Source organism: Mus pahari, chromosome X (assembly GCF_900095145.1).
Source record: "Mus pahari chromosome X, PAHARI_EIJ_v1.1, whole genome shotgun sequence".
Classification (NCBI taxonomy): domain Eukaryota; kingdom Metazoa; phylum Chordata; class Mammalia; order Rodentia; family Muridae; genus Mus; species Mus pahari.
This window is the reverse complement of record NC_034613.1, coordinates 12,123,397-12,139,193: the sequence shown is the minus strand read 5'-3', so window position 1 is coordinate 12,139,193 and position 15,797 is coordinate 12,123,397.

Below are 15,797 nucleotides of genomic sequence, written 5' to 3'. Positions count from 1 at the left end.
CTCCTCCTCCTCCTCCTCCTCCTCCTCCTTCTTCTTCTTCTTCTTCTTCTTCTTCTTCTTCTTCTTCTTCTTCTTCTTCTTCTTCTTCTTCTTCTTCTCTGTCTCCTCCTCCCCCCTCCTCCTTTAGATGGAGGCTGGTCACAAGATGGAGTAAGTTTGATCTCTCATTACCCCATTTCTCTGGAAACTAGAAGGCCCAACCATGGGACTTTCTGAAGTTTATTTAATCTCATGAAAACAGTAACAGGGCTATGTCTTTATTACTCAGGCTTGGATGTATTGGTGACCAGAAAGGACTGGACCATTATATTTTAGAGGGAGTCTAGACCACCTCTCACAACCAGAGACAGTTTGACTCCCAGGAGAGCCATCACAACCAGGCTCACAGGTGAGACACACTCACCCAAACTGCCCCAGTACCTGGCTTAACTGGAACCCCCATGGGGCCCAGCAGACTCAGGACCTATGTTCCTTGCTGGAAACACATCATCCTTCTGGTCCACAACTGTGCCCAGGAGCAGATTAGATGCTCCAGCCCCCCTTGCCCCATGCCTACAACCAGAGACAGCTCAAATCCCAGGAGGTCCATCATAATTATGCTCGCAGAGATAGCTTGACTCAAGGAGGCCCATCATAATTAGGCTCACAGGAGGGACAGGATCCAGATATAGACAGCAAGTCCAGTTAACACTTGAGATAATCAAATGTCAAGAGGCAAGCACAAGAACATTGGTAACAGAAACCAATGCCAGTTGGCACCATCAGAACCTATTTCTGACAGCACAACAAGCCATGGATACCCTAACACACCTGAAAAGCAAGATTCTAACCTAAAATCCCAACTCATTAAGATGATAGAGGACATGAAGGAAGATATACAGGCGAACACAGGTAAACAGGTAGAAGCCCTTTAAAGAGGAAACACATAAATCCCTTAAAGAAATATGGGAAAACACAATCTAACAGGTGAAGGGATTAAATAAAACCATCTAGTAACTAAAAATGAAATAGAAACAATAAAGAGATCTCAAAGGAAGGCAACCCTGGAGATGTAAAACCTAAGAAGGAGATCAGGAGTTATAGAATAACAGAATGTAAAGGATAAAAGAGAGAATCTCAGGTGTAGAAGAGACCATAGAAGATATTGACAAACTGTCAAAGAAAATTACAAAGTGCAAAAACTCCTAACCCCAAACACTCAGGAAATTCACAACACAATGAAAAGACCAAACCTAAGAATAATAGGAATAAAAGAGAGGGCCAGGAAACATCTTCAACAAAATCATAGAAGAAAATTTCCCTAACCTAAAGAAAGAGATGGCAATAAATGTACAAGAAGCAAACAGAACACCAAATAAAGTAGACCAGAAAAGAAATACTTTTGATTACATTATAATCAAAACACTAAACACAGAGAACAAAGAAAGAATATTAAAAGCAGTAAGGGGAAAAGGTAAGTAACATACAAAGGCAGACCTATCAGAATTACACCAGACTTCTCATCAGAGACTCTAAAAGCCAGAAGATCTGGGACAGATGTCATATAGACTCTAAGAGAACTCAAATGCCAAGCTACTATACCCAGCAAAACTTTCAGTTACCATAGATGGAGAAACCAAGATATTCCATGACAGAACTAAATTTAAACCTTATCTTTCCACTAATTCAGGCCTACAGAGGATAATGGAAGGAAAGCACCAGAACAAGGAGGAAAGCTACACCCAAGAAAAGTTAGTCATCTCACAACAAACCCAAAAGAAGAAAACCACACAAACATAACACCACTGACAACAAAAATTACAGGAACCAACTATCACTGGTCTTTAATATTTCTCAACATCAATGGATTGAATTATTCAATAAAAAGACATAGGCTAACAGAATGGATACATAAACAGGACACAACATTTTGTTGTATACAGGAAACACACATCAGTGACAAAGACAGACACTACCTCAGAATAAAAAGACTGAAAAAAAGATCCAAGCAAATAGTCCCAAAAAAACATGCTGGAGTAGCCATTCAAATAATAAATACAATAGACTTTCAACCAAAAGTTAACAAAAGAGATGGGCAGTCCTTCTAGTCTGCTCCAGCACTGGGCCACCTAGGGCTTGAACTCGGTGGGCAGTTCTACGGTCTCCAGAGGACTCTCCATTCCACAGACACCCTAGCACTCCCAGGATCTTAGAATCACTGGTAAGTGAACACAGTATCTGTTCCAACAGAACTGGGGTGCCTGGAGACAGCTGGAGCACAGACACAGGAATGCTGCCCGATCACTGTCTGAGGTTCCTCCCAGTCTGCACTGGTATACCTTGGTTTAGAACTCACTGGACAACTCTACGGTCCCCAAAGAAGGTACCACTTCCAGGTGCTCTAACACACCCAGGATCTTAGGATCCCGGGATCCCAGGATTCCAGGAGCTTGGTCACACCAGGATCTCAGGGCCTTAGAGGAAATTTGACTGCCAAGAACTCTGACACACCCAGAATCTCAGCATCACAGGATCCCAGAATCACAGGATTACAAAGAAAGCTGGTCTTTGAGAAGTTCGGACTCAACTGGGATTATGGGAAAGACAGGCTCCAATCAGATATATTGAGGGCAGGGAGAACTTGAGATAATCAGATGGCAGAAAGCAAGCATAAGAACAGAAGTAACAGAAATCAAGGTTACTTGGCATCATCAGAACCCAACTCTCCCACCACTGAAAGTCCTGGATACACCATCATACCAGAAAAGCAGGATATGTATCTAAAGTTAGTTCTCATGATGATGATGGAAGACTTTAAGATGCAAAGCACATGAAAGTCCAAGTGTGGGTACTTTGATCCTTCTAAGAAGGGGGAACAAAATACCCATAGAAGGAGTTACAGAGAAAAAGTTTGGAACAGATTCTGAATGCTGGACCATCCAGAGACTGTTTCACCTGGGGATCCATCTCATAAACAACCACCAAACTCAGACACTATTGCAGATGCCAACAAAAACTTGCTGACAGGAGACTGATATAGCTATCTCCTGAGTGGCTCTACCAGTGCCTGACTAATATAGAAGTGGATCCTTTAGACAGAGCAGATTCCTCAATAAAGTAGGTATCAAAAGTATCCAAGGAGCTGAAGGGCTTTGTAGCCCCCTAGGAGGAACAACAATATGAACTAACCAGTAATCCCAGATCTCCCTGGTATTAAACGACCAATCAAAGAAAAGACATGGAGAGACTCATGGCTCTTACTGCATATATATCTGAGGATGACCTAGTCGGTTATCAATGGGAGGAGAGGTCCTTGGTCCTGTGAAGGTTCTATGCCCTAGTATAGGGGAATGCCTGGGCCAGGAAGGGGGAGTGGGTGGGTTGGGGAGAAAGGGGAGTGGGGAGATGATAGGGGATTTTTGGAGGGGAAACTAGAATGGTGATAACATTTGAAATGTAAATAAAAAATATCTAATAAAAAAGAGATGGGGAAGGACACTTTATAATCATCAAAAGAAAAATCCTCCAAGATGAACTCTCAATTCTTAACATTTATGCTCCAAATGCAAGGGTACCCACATTTGTTAAAGAAATGTTACTAAGGCTCAAAACAGGCATAGAACCTCACACAATAACAGTGGGAGTCTTCAATACTCCACTCTCACCAATGGACATATCATGGAAACTGAAACTAAACAGAGATACATTGAAACTTACAGAGGTTATGAACTAAAAGTATTTAACAGATTTTTACAAAACATTTTACCCTAAAACAAAAGAATATACTTTCTTCTCAGCACTTCATGGCACTGTCTCCAAAATTGAACATATATTTGGACATAAACCAAGACTCAAAAAATACAAGAAGACTGAAATAATCCCATGCGTTCTCTGAGATTGTAGTGGACTAATCTTCAATAACAACAAAACCCACATACTCTTGTAAACTGAATAACTCTTGATTCAATGATAACTTGATCAGGGAAGAAACAAAGAAATAAAAGACTGTCCAGAATTTAACAAAAATGAAGGAACAGTATACCCAAACTTATGCAATACAATAAAAGCAGTGCTAAGAGGAAAATTCATAGTACTGAGTACCTTCATAAAGAAATTGGAGAGATCCTACACTAGCAACTTAACAGCACATCTGAAAACTCTATAACGAAAAGAAGCAAACACAAGCAAGAGGAGTAGATGGCAGGAAATAATCAAAATCAAGGCTGAAATCAACCAATTGCAAGGAGAACTTTATAAAGAATCAACAAAACTAAGAGCTTGTTCTTTGAGAAAATGAACAAGATAAACTCTTAACTAACTAAAGGGCAAAAACACAGTATCCGAATTTTAAAAAAAAAAAAGTCAGAAATGAAAAGGAAGAGAAAACAACAGTGAGAAAATTTAAAAGAAATCATCAGATCCTACTACGAAAGGCTATATTCAACAAAACTGGAAAATCTAGATGAAATGGATGATTTCCTAGACAAATACCAGGTACCAAAGATAAATCAAGCCCAGATAAACTATCTAAACAGTCCCATAAGCCCTAAAGTAACAGAAACAGCCATTAAAAGTATCCCAACCAAAAAAAGCACAGGGCCAGATTCTTTTAGTGCAGAATTTTATCAGACCTTTCAAAGGAGACCTAATACCAATACTTTCCAAACTATTCCACAAAATAGAAAATGAAGGAATACTAACTAATTCAGTAATCTAACCACAGTTATGCTAACACCTAAACCACACAAAGACTCACCAAACAAAGAGAACTTCAGACCATTTTCCCTTATGAATATTAATGCAAAAATACTCAATAAAATTCTAGCAAACTGAATCCAAGAACACATCAAAATAATCATTCACCACAATCAAGTAAGCTTCATCCCAGGGATGCAGGGATGGTTCAATATATGGAAATCCATCAATGTAATCCACTATACAAACAAACTCAAGGAAAAAAATCACATAATTATCTCATTATATGCTGAAAATGCCTTTGAGAAATTCATCATCCCTTCATGTTGAAAGTCTTAGAAAGATCAGGAATTAAAGGCACATACCTAAACATAATATAAGCAATATACAGCAAACCAACAGCCAATACGAAGTTAACTGAGAGAAACTTGAAATAATCCCATTAAAATCAGAGCCTTGACAAGGTTGCCCCCCCTCTCTGTTTATTCATTGTAGAACTCAAAGATCTAGCTAGAGCAATTAGACAACAAAATGATGTCAAAGGGATATAAATTGGAAAGGAAGAAGTGAAAATATCACTATTTGATGATAATATGATAGTATACTTAAGCAACCCCAAAAATGCTACCAGAGAACTTCTAAACCTGATAAATAACTTAGCAAAGTTGTTGGATATAAAATTAACTCAAACAAATCAGTAGCCTTCCTCTACTCAAAGGATTAAACAGGCTGAGAAAGAAATTAGGGAAACAAAACCATTCACAATAGTCACAAATAATANAAAATACCTTGGTGTGACTATAACTAAGGAAGTGAAAGATCTGTATGACAAGAACTTCAAGTCTCTGAAGAAAGAAATTGAAGAAATCCGCAGAAGATGGAAAGATCTCCCATGCTCATGGATCAGTAGAATTAACATAGTAAGAATGGCCATTTTACCAAAACCAATCTACAGATTCAGTGCAATCCCCATCAAAATCCCAACTCACAGAGATAGAAAGAACAATTCTCAAATTCATCTGGAGTAACAAAAAAACCCATGGTAGCGAAAACAATTTTTCAATAACAAAATAACTTATGGGGGAATCACCATCCCTGACCTTAAGCTGTACTACAGAGCAATGGTGATAAAAACTGCACGGTATTTGTACAGATACAGGCAGGTAGATCAATGGAATAGAATTGAAGACCCCAAAAATGAACCCCCACACCTATGGTCACTTGATCTTTGAAAAAGATGCCAAAACTATCCAGTGGGAAAAAGACAGCATTTTCAACAAATGGTGCTGGTTCAACTGCCAGTCAGCATATAGAAGAATGCAAAATGATCCATTCTTATCTCCTTGTATAAAGCCCAAGTCCAAGTGCATCATGGACCTCCACATGAAAACAGATACACTGAATCTGATGGAAGTGAAAGTGGGAAAGAGCCCTTCTGGTCGGCACCTGCACCAGGTCATCTTTGCTGTGAGTCGGCAGACACCCCCCACGGTCCCCAAAGGACTCTCCACACAATCTTTGGATCACTGGTGAGTGGAACACAACATCGGTTCCAACCCAATCGCATGGGACCTGAGCCAGCAGCAGGGGAGCAGAAAACCTGCCTGACCAGGGACACAGGTCCCTTATGGTAGGCACCAGCTCCAGGACACCTTGGGTGTGAATTGGCAGACACCCCTAAGGTTCCCAGAGGACTTTCACACAATCTTAGGATCAGTGGAACACAACTTCTGTTCCAAACCAATTGTGACAGGCCTGTGACAGCAGGAGCAAGGACACAGGAGCCATGCCTGACCAGAGACTCCAGTTCCTTCTGATTGGTACTTGTTTAACTTGGTTTTGAACAGACCAGACAGCTCCACGGTCCTCAGAGGAGACATCACTTCCAGACATTGTAAAATGCACAGGATCTTAGGATAACAGGATCCCAGGATAACAGGAGCTTGGTCACACCAGGATNTCAGGGTCTCAGAGGAAGCTTGACTGCCAAGAACTCTGACACACCCAGAATCTCAGGTTCATAGGAGCCTGCAATCACAGGATCACAGAGAAAGCTGGGCTCTGAGGAGTCCTGAATCAACTGGGATTATAGGAGGGATAGGCTCCAATCAGATATATTGAGGGCAGCAAGCACTTGAGATAATCAGTTGGCAGGAGGCAAGCATAAGAACAGAAGCAACAGAAACCAAGGTTACTTGGGCATCATCGGAACCAAACTCTCCCACCATAGCAAGTCCTGGATACACCATCACACCAGAAAAGCAAGACATGGATCTAAAGTCACTTCTCATGATGATGATGGAGGACTTTAAGAAGGAAATATAGGAAAACACAGGTAAAGAAGGAAATATAGGAAAACACAGGTAAACAGCTAGAAGCCCTTAAAGAGGAAACACAAAAATCCCTTAGAGAGTACAGGAAAACACTATCAAACAGGTGAAAGAATTGAACAAAACCATCTAGGATCTAAGTAAAGAAACTAAGTAGAAACAATAAAGAAATCATAATGGGAGACAACTATGGAGACAGAAATCCTAGGAAAGATATCAGGAACCATAGATGCGAGCATCAGCAACAGAATAAAAGAGATGGAAGAGAGAATCTCAGGTGCAGAAGATTCCATAGAGAACATGGACACAACAATCAAAGAAAATGCAAAATGCAAAAAGATCCTAGCCCAAAACATCCAGGAAATCCAGGACAAAATAAGAAGACCAAACCTAAGAATAATGGGTATAGATGAGAATGAAGATTTTCAACTTAAAGGACCAGTAAATAATCTTCAACAAAATTATAGAAGAAAACTTCCCTAACCTAAAGAAAGAGATGACCATGAATATACAAGAAGCCTACTAGAACTCCAAATATACTGGACCAGAAAAGAAATTCCTCCCGACACATAATAATCAGAACAACAAATGCAGTAATAAAGATAGAATATTAAAAGCAGTGAGGGAAAATGTTAAGTAACATATAAAGGCAGACTTATTGGAATTACACCAGACTTCTCACCAAAGACTATGAAAACCACAAATGCCAGCCCAGGCTACTATACCCAACAAAACTCTCAAGTACCATAGATGGAGAAACCAAAGTATTCCATGACAAAACCATTTGCATTTGGTGTTCTGCAGGCTTTTTTATGTTCATGGGCATCTCTTTCTTTAGATTAGGGAAGTTTTCTTCTATAATTTTCTTGAAAACATTTACTAGCCCTTTAAGTTGAAAATCTTCATTTTCATCTACTCCTATTATCCTTACGTTTGGTGTTCTCATTTTGTCCTGGATTTTCTGGATGTTTTGGGCTAGGATCTTTTTGCATTTTGCATTTTCTTTGATTGTTGTGTCCATGTTCTCTATGGAATCTTCTGCACCTGAGATTCTCTCTTCCATCTCTTGTATTCTGTTGCTGATGCTCACATCTATGGTTCCTGATTTCTTTTCTAGGATTTCTATCTCCAGAGCTGTCTCCCTTTGGGTTTTCTTCATTGTTTCTACTTCCATTTTTATATCTTGGATGGTTTTGTTCAATTCCATCACCTGTTTGGTTGTGTTTTCCTGTAATTCTTTAAGGGATTTTTGTGTTTCCTCTTTAAAGTCTTCTACCTGTTTAGCAGTGTTTTCCTGTAATTTCTTGAGGGATTTTTGTGCTTCCTCTTTAAGGTCTTCTATCTGTTTAGCAGTGTTCTCCTGTATTTCTTTAAGTGAGTTATTAATGCCCTTCTTAAAATCCTCTACCAGCATCACGAGATATGATTTTAAATCTGAATCTTGCTTTTGGGTGTGCTGGTGTATCTAGGACTGAGTGTAGTGGGCATACTGAATTCTGATGATGCCAAGTGGTCTTGGTTTCTGTTAGTAAGATTCTTTCGTTTGCCTTTTGCCATCTGGTAATCTCTGGTATTAGATGTTCTAGCTGTCTCTGGCTGATGGTTGCTCCTCCTGTTGTTCTTTAGCCTCTGTCAGCACTCCTGGGAGACCAACTCTCTCCTGAGTCCCAGTGGTCAGAGCACTCTGCAGGCAAGCTCTCCTCTTGCAGGGAAGGTGCCTGGAAGTCCAGAGCTCAGATCCACCTCCTGAGTCCTGGAGTCGGAACCCTCCCTGGAGGCCGACTTTCCTCTCTCAGGGAAGGTACCCAGGGGTCTGGGTCTCAGGTCTGTCTCCTGGCTGAGGATGAAGACCCGAAGGGACCCTGTCCGTGAAGCTCTGTTGCTTCTGCCACCCACATGTTCTCCTGTGTATCCTGGTCTCAGTGGTCCCAAGATTCTGGGTGTGCTAGGGCCTGCCTTTGTCCTTTGACCCTGTTGCTGCAAGCACAAGACCCTCTGGGTTTTTTGGAACAGATGTTGCGTTCCACTCACCAGTGATCTCAAGATCCTGGTATGCTAGAGTGCCTGCAGCGTGGAGAGTCCTTTGGGGAGCTTTGAACCCTCAGCTGAGATTGCACCCAAGATGGAGGGGGGGGTGCTTCAATAATTTTGAGTACTTGTCAGTTTGTAACATAATGGAATAAAAGAAGATCAAAGATAGATATTATTTCACAGATGGCAGCTCTGTGCCAATATTTTTGTGATATGGTAAGCATCGAAAGCAGGAACAATAGCTGGAATAAGAATGTATGACCATTCTAAGAGTCTGTATAAAAGAACAGGTTAAAACAGGGTCAGGAAATTGTGAAGTCCCACTGAACATGGGTAGAAGAGGTATCTACAGCAAATGAATATGCCAGATAAAGCAGGATTAAAAGGTGTTTTGTCAGCCTGAAACAAACAGGAAGCATTTTCCAAAGGTAAATAAAACTACTCATAGATTCCAAAACCAACCAGTTTTAATGGAAATTTTGTATTACACTCAGGTTTCAGTTTTCAAGAATGTCTCAGTAAATCAATCAATTGACATCACTTTGTATAATGTGAATGTCGTCACAGGACACAAGATTTAATCCCAGAACAAAGAAAGTATTGATTCTACTAGGTTCCACCTGAGCTCTGAGCATACTGCATTCTATTCTCAATGATGCGAATGAGATGATGTTTAGAGCAGGAAGTCATTTAGAGGTTCAGACACCACCTTAGCATTTGGGAGCTAATCTTGGTTAATCTCTAGGTAAAACAAACAAAACAAACAAACAATTGCCGGGGAATGCACCCAGTGACCTCAAGGATTTTAAATTTTGTTTTATGAGGGAAGAATTGGATTTATTTATTTATTTATTTATTTATTTATTTATTTATTTTGGTTTTTCGAGGCTGGGTTTCTCTGTACAGCCCTGGCTGTCCTGGAACTCATTTTGTAGACCAGGGTGGCCTTGAACTCAGAAATCCGCCTGCCTCTGCCTCCCGAGTGCTGGGATTAAAGGCGTGCGCCACCACACCCGGCTTGGACTTATTTTTATCACACTGGTGTAGAAGTTTGATGATGGAATGAAAACTCTAGTAAGAAAATGAGTACTTAGTGAAGATGAGAACTCTACAGTGAAAGTTGTCTATAAGTGATGAGGGCTATAGTAAGAAGGGTTACAGCACTCATGGGAATGCTAAAAAAGAAGAAGAAGAAGAAGAAGAAGAAGAAGAAGAAGAAGAAGAAGAAGAAGAAGAAGAAGAAGAAAAGAAAAAGGGAAAAAAGAAAAAGAAAGGCAGAATGACCACAGGTCAGAATCTCTGGAAAGTGGATTCCTGTATTGGTCGGAAGTTGAACCAAATGCTGTTTAAGAAATCTATCATCTCTCAAGTATCATGATTCTGTAATCTCCCAGGAGTCTCAAGAGACACATTGCAGATGTCCAATATCCATTGGCAAACAGCAGGGATTTATTTCTTTAGAGTTTAAGGGGCCAGAAGTTTGAACTTAGTCAAGGTGTTGGCAGGGTCACATTCCTTTAGAAAGCTCTATGGGAGAATATGTTCTTTGCCTCTTTTACCTTCTGATGGGCCCAAGCCTTCTTTAGTTTGTGGCTGCTCCAGCTTCTCCTTCCTGTGATCATGTTACCTTTCCTCTGTATGTTTCTTATGGAGATACTGAACATTGGACTTGAACTCCCTTGGGTAAAGTACACTCATCTCCATATCTTAAAATCTTTAACATAAATACATCTACAAAATCACTTTTCTGAAAGAGGATAGCATCCATAGGTTGTGGTGATTAGGCCATTGATGTATTATTTGGGAACCACCATTCAACTCACTATGCTCATTTTAAGTATAATAATTTTATAATGATACACAAGATAGACTCGTTCTCAGCCATCATAGATTTTAGAATAAGATGAGGTCACTGGCTAGTAAAGCATAAATTATAATATAGCCTTTCCATTATGACAGTTGGGGAACTTATAAGAAGTAGAAAAGCATAGAGTTGGGGTATATAACCCAAGAAAAATTCTGAAAGAAGAGGTCCTCTGCATATAGGAAGATAGTTCTAAATTTATAGAGGAAGTAGTAGAGCTGTGTTGGACTAGAAGCCTAGTTATATTTGAGGAACTTGTATAGGTTGAACTTCCCTCATCTGAAAACTGGGAATGGCCCAGTTTGAGTACCAATCTGCTAATCTAAGGAGAAAATTCCATGTCCAATCTTAAATGATAACATAGTCAAAATGCAGGTGCACTAAAAATATAAATTGTCTTCAAGCTCTATGTATAAGGTGTATATGAAGCATAAGTAAATTTGATTATTAACCTTGGGTCTGTGAGAAATAAGATAAAAAATTTGAAAGACTAGTGAAAGTGAAGCATTTTTTTATATATACAGTTCTGCAGAAAGGGTTGCCAGCATAGAGAAAAGGCAAAACTGTCTGGTTCAAGACAGTGTTTTCTCAATGTAAGACCATGAAAGGCAGCCTGGTTCCTGGTTGAGCTAAGGCTAGAAACCCTGGTGACCCTAAAGGGATGGAAGGCCTTTTGCCCTACTACCGGGAACCAGGTTCCTGGCACAAGGCCTTCCATAGATCTGTGGCCATCAGTCATGTAAGGGCCCCAAGCCCCTCCACAAGTAGAGGATGTAATCTGTGGTCATGTAGTCTCAAGACAGATCTCCAATTTAATGAGGTACCTAAAGGTATGGAGGACTTAGCCAAAAACTCCCCTTCCCAAACACTCCTCCCTGCAAAAGGTATTTAACCTCAGGCCTGCCCTGAGAAGTGGGGTATGGTTTTACTTATCCACTTCCCACCATGACAACAAATGCCTTAAAGCCATAGACTGTCTCTTTTTCATCAAGATCAGCCATGGGAAGCAATGGACAAGGCTTTCACCTAAAGAGCCGCCATCTAATCTCCTGTAGGTCTCTCTGTACTCCGAGCCACTGCCTCCATCAAGCCAAGCCAGCTGCCTGCTGACAAGCCAAGGACTCTCTCCAGTGCAGGACCAGCCAGAGCCCCTTCTATATCCCCCTTGGCCCTGGGATATATCCAGCCTACTGCCCTCACTCTGTTTTCAGCTCTTCCACAGCATCCAGTGGCACCTGAGTGTCTGAGAGTCTGAGAACCAGATGGCCCTGGCCTCCCAGCAAACCTAGGACCCCAAGCCAACTCCTGCTGTCTGGAGCCTCAGACTGTGATCCCTCACCCCCGGAGTAGTGTCCTGCAGCTTCCCCATAGCTCAGTACCTGCCCAGCGACAGTGTTGGGTAATAATAGTCAACTTCTCATGCCTTCCAAAGCAGCTGATCCCTGTGGCAGAACAGACGCGGGACCCCATTAACCCTACGTTTCAAGTCCCATGGTTATGAAAAATTCCTGTCTTCTATTTCTATGAGCCAAGACTTGCCTTCTTCCTGAATTTCCCATCCCATTGATTCAGGACAAAGAGTCTTATCTAATGAATGACTTGGGTTTTGAGACTGTTCTCTTTTCTGATCATAAGAACAGTGTTACAAAACAGACTACCTGAAACATTTCAACTCTTAGATTTCTGAGGCAAGTAGGCTCTAGCTGCCAGCTACAGGGGAATGGGACCTAGCAACTCCCATTACTTATAACTTATAAATAATTCCTGTTACTTATAACTTTGGTGAACTTTAAGTGAACCTTATACTGAAAATGGATTATAACAACTTCTTTCTTACAGGTTCCATCCCTAAGATAGCTCATCATACTTATATACATATTCAAAAATCAGAAAAAATTCAATATCTATTTGCATGTATTAACTTTGCCTGGGGAATGGGGACCTTTGGCGAGGTATGTGCTCCTTGTTTTTAGAGAAAACTTTCATTGTGAAAAGGCCTTCTAGTTTATGTTCTACAAGACCACGAGACAATAGTTTTAGCACAAGCAGTTAATAATGGCTTGAGGCAGTAAGACCGGTAAGAAAAGAGCACATAAATCCTACGGTGCTTGAAGAGGAGCTTCTTTGTAAAGGAATAAGCCAATGTAGAAGTCAATGTAGAACACATGTAGTCAAGTTATATATGTATACTCTTTGTGAGTCATTTTATTAGAGACTCTATCGAAGAAACATACCCATCAGCAGAACAGGAAAGCTGTGGAAGAAGGAACAGGCAAACAGATGCCAATGATGGCTTTTAGTTAGGGTTAAGGGAACATGGGCAGGATGTAGAAAGTAGATGCTGCAGGAAAAAAATTATGCTGTGTTCCAAAGGTTATTTCAAACAAATGATTCTAGCTGTTTAAATTCAGAAATAGATTTTAAGTTAATAATAATCCTGAGATATTGAAATCATAGCTATTCATTAAGAGCTATATGAGGTTCTGGAGAGATGGCTCAGCAGTTAAGAACTCTTCTGTTCTTGCTGAAGACACATGTTCAGTTTCCAGAAACAACACGAAAGTTCACAATGCTCTGTAACTACAGTTCTGCATATCCAATGTCATGTTTTGGTCTTTGTGGGCTCCTGCACACATGAAGTACACACAAACTCACAAAAGTACATGTATATAAATGGAGATTTTAAAAAGAAACTTATATGAGATTCTCGAGTTATGTGAAAATTTATAAAAGAACAGTTCCATCCAAAGGAATTTAAAACAGAAAGATAGTGGACTAAAGATGAAAGAGTAAATATCATTCTTACCATTGAATGAAAAAAAAGTATAGCAAATGAAAGAATGGCACACCCCTATCTTCACTCCTAAGGTGAATAATATGTATTTGCTTCATAAGTACATTTTTTTACAATGGTGAAATCTAGCTTGATGTATCAAAGGATCACGATTTTGCCTAAGATCCAGGGAACTTACAGAGCCCAAACTTTTTGTTCTAAAGCAGATAGCCAAACCACCCAGAAAACTAAGAGAGGCCAAGTGCCTCATGATGGTACTTAAAGCTCTAATAGTATGATTCTGGCTGCTATCATATCAGTCTAAAAATTAGCTTAATTTATAGAATTGAGCCTAATATAAGTCTACTTTGCCATTGTGAAGAAGCAAGGTTGGAGGATGGAAATGGGGCTGAAGTGTTAGACTCTCAAGTACCTGGAGTGAATAAAATTCAAGTGCACCCAAGTCAATTACTGAAAGTGTCAGGATCCTGTGTTGTTTTTCATTTTGATAAAAAGAAAAGATATCAAAGATACAAATCAATGGCTGAATAAGTATGTGGAGAAAATATGTGTCCCAGTCTCCTTTCATAATGCCAGGAGAGCAAGGAACTGAAAATTATTTGAATATTACCTAAAATAACCCATGGTTCATAAAATTATAGGCATTCATTGTGTTTTAAGCAGTATTCTTTTCCATGGATCAATTTATCAGCATCAAAGCACTACCAAGTAGGCTTTATTTTCAAGTTAGGAAAATGGGACTTACAGACTTTCCTGTAGTCAGGGTCTTGTTGGTTTTAAATGGTAAAGCTGGAGTCTAAACTTCAAGGAATCCAAGTTTAGAACTTGGTCATCAAGATGCACACGGCATTTCTTCCCTGTATGGTAAAACAAGAACAAAATCTTGGGAATGAAATGGTATTTTTTAAAAAAATCTATCTATCTATCTATCTATCTATCTATCTATCTATCTATCTATCTATCTATCTATCTAACTACTTACCTACATATCTATCTATTTATTTTTGAAATGTAGGGTCGTATAAATTATTTCAGAACTATATGCTCTTTCTTAGCATTCATTGTCTTTGGAATAAATTTTTGAAACGTCCATTTTATTTATGCCTCTCTGCTAAGTTTGAAGTTCAGTGATGTTGGGCTCTCTCTATTTTGTGTGCCTTTGCATTCCGACTAACAGCACAGATGGTTGGTGATAGGTTGATGGAAAAAAACGATTCCATTTCTGTATTTCCTTTGTTAATGGAAAAAAGTCCAAGTTGTTGAGGAAAGAAATACAATTTTATTGATTGGTTTCTAAAGCCATGGTGCTCTTTCCTGACAGCTTTTAGTGTTTGTAATATCTAATTATTTGGGAGGCAACATTTGTCAGCTGTCTTATTTTAGGCAGAATATCATAAATTATGTTTTCATGTTAATAGGATTCATAAATGTACCTTTCAAATGGTTCGTGGGAGAGGTATGTATATTAAATATGCTTTAAAAATGTTTCACTTAAAGGAGCTATAATTTGGACTTTTCTCTTGGCTGACAAGTCTTTCCTAGGTGTTAATGTGGCTTTACTAAGTATACCCCATGGTGGTAGTGGGCATGTATCCCAGAGTATTATATTTGGAAATGTCTCTGTATGTTCCCTTTATTCCTTTGCATTCTAGAAAAGAAGTTCTATGAATAGATAGATAGATAGATAGATAGATAGATAGATAGATAGATAGATAGACAGACAGACAGATAGATAGATAGATAGTTGTTGATTCAGACTTTGTTTTCTGCCTGTGGACCCCTTTCTCTAGTTGGACTGCCTTGTCTGGCTTCAGTGGGAGAAGATACACGTAGGCCTGATAAGACTTGGTATGCAGGGGGAGGGGTGGTACCTGGCCAGGGTGGGAAGGAGATAAGGGCTGAGACTGGGGGGAGAGGAGGGAGGAAGGCTGCAATCTGGATTTAAACTGAATAAATAAATTAATGAAAAAGAAAAAAAAACAAGCCCTATGTTAGATTCTTCCTCTTTGCAGTTGTAAGATATGTAAAATGTTTCACTGTTATTCACTAATAGTGTCTGAGTTTTATAGATCGGTTAGGAAAGTACCTGGTACATAGTAGAAAC